The sequence below is a fragment of the Spinacia oleracea genome, chromosome 4 (genome assembly GCF_020520425.1).
Source record: "Spinacia oleracea cultivar Varoflay chromosome 4, BTI_SOV_V1, whole genome shotgun sequence".
Lineage (NCBI taxonomy): Eukaryota > Viridiplantae > Streptophyta > Magnoliopsida > Caryophyllales > Amaranthaceae > Spinacia > Spinacia oleracea.
Genome location: NC_079490.1, coordinates 33,318,542 through 33,326,545, shown reverse-complemented (window position 1 = coordinate 33,326,545; position 8,004 = coordinate 33,318,542).

Genomic DNA, 8,004 nt, shown 5'->3' with positions numbered 1-8,004 from the left:
CCTCCCACGGAGATTTTCAAGACGGACTTTGAAGTTAAAGCTTCAAGATGAAGTCGGGCCATACTAGATCACATTTATCTTATGCATGTTTTAAGTTATTTATTGCTTTTAAATATGTCTTAAAATGCATGAGATCAAAGCTTGATTATGTTGCATGATTAAGGATTTTAGTTCACTTAAAATCTAACCAACATAGTAAGAGCCTTAAGTTCCAAACTTAAAAATTGAGTTAAAAGGTGCCATGCCAAAATATACACTTGCTTGGATATCCTTTACATCAATCTAGTAATAGTTTTCGCTCAGCGAGGTGTTACTTATTGGTCCTAAAGGGGCAAGGCACACAAATAATTGTGAGTACATGTTAGTTTTGGTGAAACTCAACGATATAAGTAAGGAGTCCTTTTATGTCGTGGCAAAATCGATAGGTTTACCTAATAAGTTCTTAGACGTACCTATCAACCAAGAGTAGTTTCTAGACTATTAGCAAAAGGCTTTTGCTTACCTAAGATGTTTTAGGATTAAGTCGACAAACTATGCTTAATTCTTCAATGATTTTAGGATCTTGGAATCATTTTATTCACACCTGCCGGAACAATTAATTCGAATAAAATGCTAATAACTTGTTTGAATTGCATGATTGCTTTAATTTTCAAGTTATTATTCATGATAAATGTTTAGACTTTGCATGCTTCAATGAATGTTTTAATTATTATTTATAATTAAATATCTTGCACTGCAATAAATCCTTTTAGAAAGGTAACAGTAAATTTCCTCGCTTGGTAATGAATCCAAGAACGATTCACGGAAATGAGAGAAAATGAGCAATTTAAATGTACGTTTCTTTTAATGACTTTTATGGTTGTTTTCGAGTATCAAAATCGAATGACAAACCGATTGGTGCTTGTGAATTCAAAATACAAGGTAGTTTTGAGATCATAAAGCATTGAGTTTAAACACTCAGCTTTACCAATGGTTAACAACCTAATATCTTTGTCCATTTAATTCTCGAATGAGTCTAGTCCCTAGACATTCGAGTAGATCGATGCTTAGAGAAATTTAGAAGCTTCTAGTAAGATCATCTAGTTGAAACAAAATATTCAACATAAATTAAATGGTAAGAACCTTGTTGGAGTGACATTGGACATGTCTAACAAAGTATAAAAGTCAACACTAAAGAATTCAATTCTTAAGACTATAAGAAAGGGTACAAGAAATAGGAAAACAAGGAACAAATGAAAGGAATTTACGATTCCGTTTCTACCTATAAGTTTATGTTTAAAGAGAAGTGACCTAGCAATCAAACTTCCTTGGTATCATATACCGCTTGAGGTGCTTACTTCGGTAATAACTCAAACAATGGAAGCTAGGATACACTAATGACCTACAAGTGGGAAATGAAGCATGGCAATGCTACATTAGCTGTAGGGTCATCTAGGTTGTTTTAAGTCCTTTCAAGGCTGGAACTAAATGGCTATTTTGTTCCATAATCAACATACCTAAATTTCTGCTTCAAACACAGAAAGACTCACATTCAAAAGAACAAAAACAATTCTTGTTTGTTTGTTTATTTGAATGAAATGGTCATTTACGGGTTGAGTCAATTTGCTTGATTAAAACAAACAACTCTTTAACAATAAAAACTTTACTAGGTTCAAATCAAACCCTTGATTTGAGTTCCACTAATCTTTGGCATTGTTGCTTAGACCATGTCAACAAGTTAACATTCACAAGCTCTATTTTAATGGACTTTTGAAAGTTGATTGATTTCTAGATTATTCAAGACAAGCTAGTCTTACTTGTTGAAAGTAACAAAAGATATGAACTATTGTTAGAACGCCTAGACAATAGAGTTCAAAGCTAAAGAAAGGTTTTATGACTTTATTATTTCACACAGATTTGAGTGAATATAGGTTTATTTACACAATGTGATATAAGTTTGAATCTGTTTGGCTAGTTCAAAGATTCAGAAGTATAAATCCCACTTGGCAAGAAATCATAAAGATCTAGGTTAGATCATGTTGATGATTACTTGAGACCAAATATGATCATCAGTGATTGTGTGTTGTAATTTCACAATCTAGGTCCATAAGATATGACATATCTTAGTTGGAATAATCGAAGTCAATTAGTACTTGATTCGATCAATGATGGATCATAAAGACTTTTCCTATAATTTCTAAAACAAAATGCTCAACTACCACCAAACTAAACCAAATTCGTCAAAGCTATTGAAAAGTAATTTCAAAATATCTTTTCATAATATATCTAAAGAGTTCCTAAACTCAGTGGGAGCTTAGTGTTTGTTATTCAACAAACTAAGGCCCCAAGTATAGATATATGTTTCATTGTGATTTATTCAAATGAGACACAAGGGTATTGTTTCTACCACGAATTTTTGAGAACATAATGTTTGTTTGTTCGAAATGATGTCCTTTTGGAGATTCGTTTCCAAAATGACAAGTGGGAGAAAATAGACCTTGAAAGTCTTCGAGGCGAACAACAAACATAGACGGACATTCCGGAGGATTTTCGAAGTTCTTTAGAAAATCCGAACACGTATTCTTTAAGGACTTTAGAAGTGGCTTTAAAGAATAGACATCTCTTACAAGACTTTACAAGTGCTTCAAGGAGAACAGAATATTCAAAGGACTCTCAAAGTGCCTGTTTATATTCTATTGTTTGATACCCAAGTAGGCATAGAGTTCAGGTCAATGAAACTATGAGATTCTTCTATTAATAGTGAAGAAACCTACAACTTGCAGTCAAACTATTAATGAGTTTGTGACCTGTAAGAAAGCTATGAAGAAACCCAGATTCCCTAAAATGGTTAGAGGCCATATATAGACTCAAATGTTTTAGATAGTTAAAGGCCATAAAACATAACCAATGTTTTGATGACAAAATTGAAATTTTGTTGATTTGCAAGAATAGTTTCACACCTATTGGTTGCAAGTTTGTTTTAAGGATAAAAACCATCAAACATGGAATTGTGTTCACACACAAAGCTAGATTAGTTGCTAAAGGTTACAAGCAAATTCATGGCATGGATTGTGTTGAAACCTAATGCATAATCGTAATGCTCAAGTCTATAACTCAAGCAATGATTGCATATTGGTACATATGACAATTGGATGACAAAACGTATTCCTCAATCAAATGTTGGAAGAAAACTATGTACATGGCATGTCATAGGATTTGTGGATCCAAATAAATGCTTGAAAAGGAATGCTAACTTATGAAATCTAAGTACAGATTTAAGCAAGCAATTGGGAATTGGAACTGTATTTTAGTGAAGCTAATAAGCATTTTAGTTTCATAAAATATACATGATTCTTATAGATATATAAGAAGTTTAGTGGGAGTAAGCAAAACTTATTTGGTCCTATGTGTATCACACATATCTCTCTATTGGGAAATAACATTCAAATGCTAATGACTTAGGTTTGAAATTATGATGGACCAAGGCGAAACTTAGTACATATTGGGTATTAAGATCTATTTACAAAGATCTTATGATATTGTTTAGTAATGGCATTTACTAAATCAAACACGAAAGACTCCATTGGAGATATTCGATCCATATGAATAAATCTAAGTAATGAATGTTTGAACTATGTATAAGCATTTACTAAGTTAAACATCAAAGAATCTAATGAGATTCTTCACCTATATTATATGTCAAAGAATTTAGTTGGATTCAGTATCTACTGTAACTGAATGAGCTAAAGTTACATGAATAGAATTCAATTGGGAATTATTCTCCAAAAGAATTTATCATGTATATAATATAATATGAGGATCGCCAAAAACGTATCGTATGACTTTAGGCATGACGAACATATACCAATCTCTATTGATCTAAGTGAAGATCAACTAGATTGAGATCAAGAACACTTATGGTACTTGAAAAGGTACATAGGAATAGTTCTTGATTCAAGGAAATAAAGATATGCTAAATATTGATGCTACACGCATAAACACTGGCAAAGGATCAAGCAAGACCCTTTGGAGTTAACCATTGACAAGGACGAGCTAAAGAGCATCGTGTTTTGAAATGGCAACATGGATTGAAGACCATGAGTTGTTGCGTGGGAAATTAAAATAATAATTTCTATGTTCTAAGATATAGTTGGAGAGTCTTCCACATATCTGTGAACTGCTTGGATAAGTAGATCCAAACAAAGCATCACTAGCAACCTATACAGTTGAAGTAAAAGTAATTATTGCCTAAGAAGAAATAAAATAGAGTTGTTTATATGAGTTCTTCATTGAACTTGGGAAGATCAAATGTCTGTTGACTTAATGGTTCTTCATTGCAAAATGCGTAGAACCACTAATGTAGCAAGAAAGACTAGATCACAAAATAAACATACTCAAAAGTTCTTATCATCATATCTCGAAGAACATTCGATGAAAAGGATGTTAAGATTGGCAAAGCGTGATAACTAAACCTATGCAACAAGTGAGAAGCAACACTCACGTTGTAGCACTGGAAATCAAGCATAGCTTTGAATTCCATGAACTGTTTTAAAGATGGGTTTGAGGCCCATGGTTGTAAAACAATGGGGTTGAACATTTATCATATATGAAATGTATTTTCATATTCCATTTAATCTTGGTTTAGTATTAAATGATGAGTCCCTTCAATTTAACGATATATTCAAGATAGACTGTCGGGACCAGTCCTGTGACTAAGAAATGTCTATCAAGTGAACTTGAATGTCAAAGGTTGAAAATGGTCCCTAGTCGGAGTTTTCTATAAAATTGGACGCATAGAAAACGTTAGACGATTAGAATGCAAGATGACTAGTAGTTCTGTTTCTTGAACTATGTGGACATGGCAATGTCTTAATCATTTGCATAGATACTTACTTTGGGAAGACTAGTATCGGACAAGACCTATGAAACTTTACTGTAAGAGATGAAAATCTGTCATAAGTAAATTTCATTAAAATTATTAGACACTAAATCCTCAATACCTGAGTGATTTGAGATTACTTGTTTGAGAACTGGTTGCTTTGACGTTGACCAACCGTCGCACCGTAAAAGGAGGCTATAAAGGCAACGCTCAGGTAATCACCTATCAAACGAAGTCTAATCTCAAGATCGCAAGATTGGGATTGTCCTCCCATAAATCGGGATGAGATGCTTAAAAGTTGTACAAGGCCACTCGGAGAGCTAGAAACTGTGAAATGCATGGCCGTGCTCGGATGAATCATAGGCTATGATTATCTGTTTATTTGATCAGTTGAACTCTGAAACCGAGGAACACCTCTGGACATAATAAGGATGACAACTCTTACCTTATGTTCAAGAGCAAGCATCGAGCGACAAAGGAATTAGGAAATGCACACTTGTCCCTAAGGACAAGTGGGAGACTGAAGGAAATAATGCCCTTGGTCCAAGTATGCATTCAATGTTAAGTCTAATAAATGCGGTTCAGTATTAATTAACAAGTTAATAATTCAGTGAAATCAAGTGAGCTGAATGCCTAGCTAGAGGCCGCTTCAGTTCAAGTGGAATTAATGATATTAATCCACAGCTTACTCTTGACTGAACCCGTAGGGTCACACAAATAGTACGTAAACGGATCAAGTATTTAATGGCATTAAATACTCCATCTATGGATATTCGGAATCGACGGATCTTGGTTTCAGTGGGAGCTGAGATCGTCACATGCAAGAAATGAATACTCCGGAAACGATGATATTGCCGGAAACGGAAATATGGATCGTATCGGAAATATAAATATTATCCAAGTCGTAGATGTTGCCGGAAACGGAAACATGGTACGTATCGGAAAATATTATCGGAAATGGAAATATTGCCGGAATCGGAAATATTGCCGGAAACGAAAATATTGTCAGAATCGGAAATATTATCGGAATCGGAAAATAATTCCGGAAACGGAAATATTAAATATTTGTTCGAAACGGAAATTGATTCCGGAATCGGAAATATTAAATATTGTTCGCATCGGAAATGAATTCCGGAATCGGGAAATTAATCGGAAGCGTATCGTACGAATTAGCATCGGACGAGGCCTGCCAGACGAAGGCCCAGCACGAAGCCGGGCCATCGCCCAGCAAGCCAGCGCGCCACAAACGCACCAGCCAAGGCTGCGCCAGGCCCACCGCAAGGCAGGCCCAGCGCGCGCCAAGGCTGCGGCAGCGTGTGAGCTTGCGGCAGTGGGCTGCGAGCTCGCGGGCTGCGCGCGTGCGCGCATGGCGCCCCTCGTGGGCTGCTGTGCGTGCGTGTGTGTTTGTGTGCTACTCGAATCCTAAAGCTGCCGGGATTTGTCATATGATTAATCTAATCCTAAAAGATTTAGTTTATTTAATTAGAGTCCTAGTAGGATTATAATTAAATAAATTAGTATCCTAATAGGATTCCAAATCCTTTTCCATAACTCTATAAATAGCTGCCTAGGGTCACATATTTACATAGAGAATTCAAGTATTCAAAGTGAGTTTTTGAGAGCAAAATTCAATTACACAATTGCCTATAAAGTGCCGAAAATAAGTAGTACATTAAGGGCGATTCTAGTTGGTCAATCTTAAGGCGGATCCGGACGTGCTGTGGACTATCTACGGAGGGACGACACTTGGAGTCCTAAAGACTTGTTCTTGTTCGGTTCGGGCGCAGCTAGGGAAGGCACGCAACAAAGAGTATGCATCTAAACTATGCTAAATGATTATGTGTAAATAATATGTTTTCCTGGATTTATGGTTTTTCCGCATGATTTATGAATTGTCATATGTATCATAACCTAACAATGACTTTAATCTCTTAAAGTGTTCTCATGGTCAATCCGATACAAGATCCAATAAGTATCTATGCAAAAGATTCTGACATCCATTTAATCTAGTTCAAGAAACCGAACTACAAATCTATTTGCAATCTAATCTTCATTAGTTATTGGTCGTCCACATTTCAATGACCTGGATTAGGGATCCTATGTGACTTCAATATTCAAGTTCACTTATGGGTGTTTTGAATCACATGGACTTATCATTAAATACTAAACCAAATTAAATGAATATGAAATAATAAATTTCATAAATATGAAATGGTTAAACCAATTGATTTAAACACAGATCTAACAGATGTTCTAAAACAAAACTTAGAAAATCAAAGCCATTCTCCAATATGCTTGATTCCCATGGTTGCTACATGTGCGTTGTGCTTCGCTTGTGGCAACGGTTTAGTCAATGGATCCGCGACGTTGTCGTCAGTTCCAACCTTGCAAATCTCGATTTCTTTCCTTTCAACAATTTCTCGAAGTATATGAAATCGCCTCAGTACGTGCTTGGACTTCTGGTGGCTCCTAGGCTCCTTTGCCTGGGAAATGGCTCCGCTATTATCGCAATACAAAGCCATTGGTCCTTTAATGAGGGGACAACCCCAAGTTCTTCGATGAACTTCCAAATCCAAACAGCTTCCTTTGCTGCTTCCGAGGCAGCAATGTACTCGGCTTCAGTTGTAGATTCCGCAACAGTGCTTTGCTTAGCACTTTTCCAGCTTACTGCTCTGCCATTAAGGCAGAACACAAACCCAGACTGTGATTTGAAATCATGTATGTCGGTTTGTAAGCTTGCGTCCATATAGCACTTAACAATCAACTCATCTGCACCACCATAGACCAGAAACTGATCCTTAGTCCTTTTCAGATACTTTAGGATATTCTTGGCAGCAGTCTAATGCGCCTCACCTGGTTCTAACTGGTACCTTCTCGTTGCACTGAGTGCGAACAAAACATCCGGCCTTGTACAAATCATAACATACATGATGGATCCAATAGCCGAAGCGTATGAAATTCCACTCATCTTTCTACGCTCATCAGATGTTTTGGGACACTGAGTCTTGCTTAGATATGTGCCATGTGACATGGGTAGATGGCCTCTCTTAGCTTCCATCATATTGAACCTAGCTAGCACTTTCTCAATGTAAGTGCTCTGGCTTAGTCCAATCATCCTCTTAGATCTATCCCTATAGATCGTGATG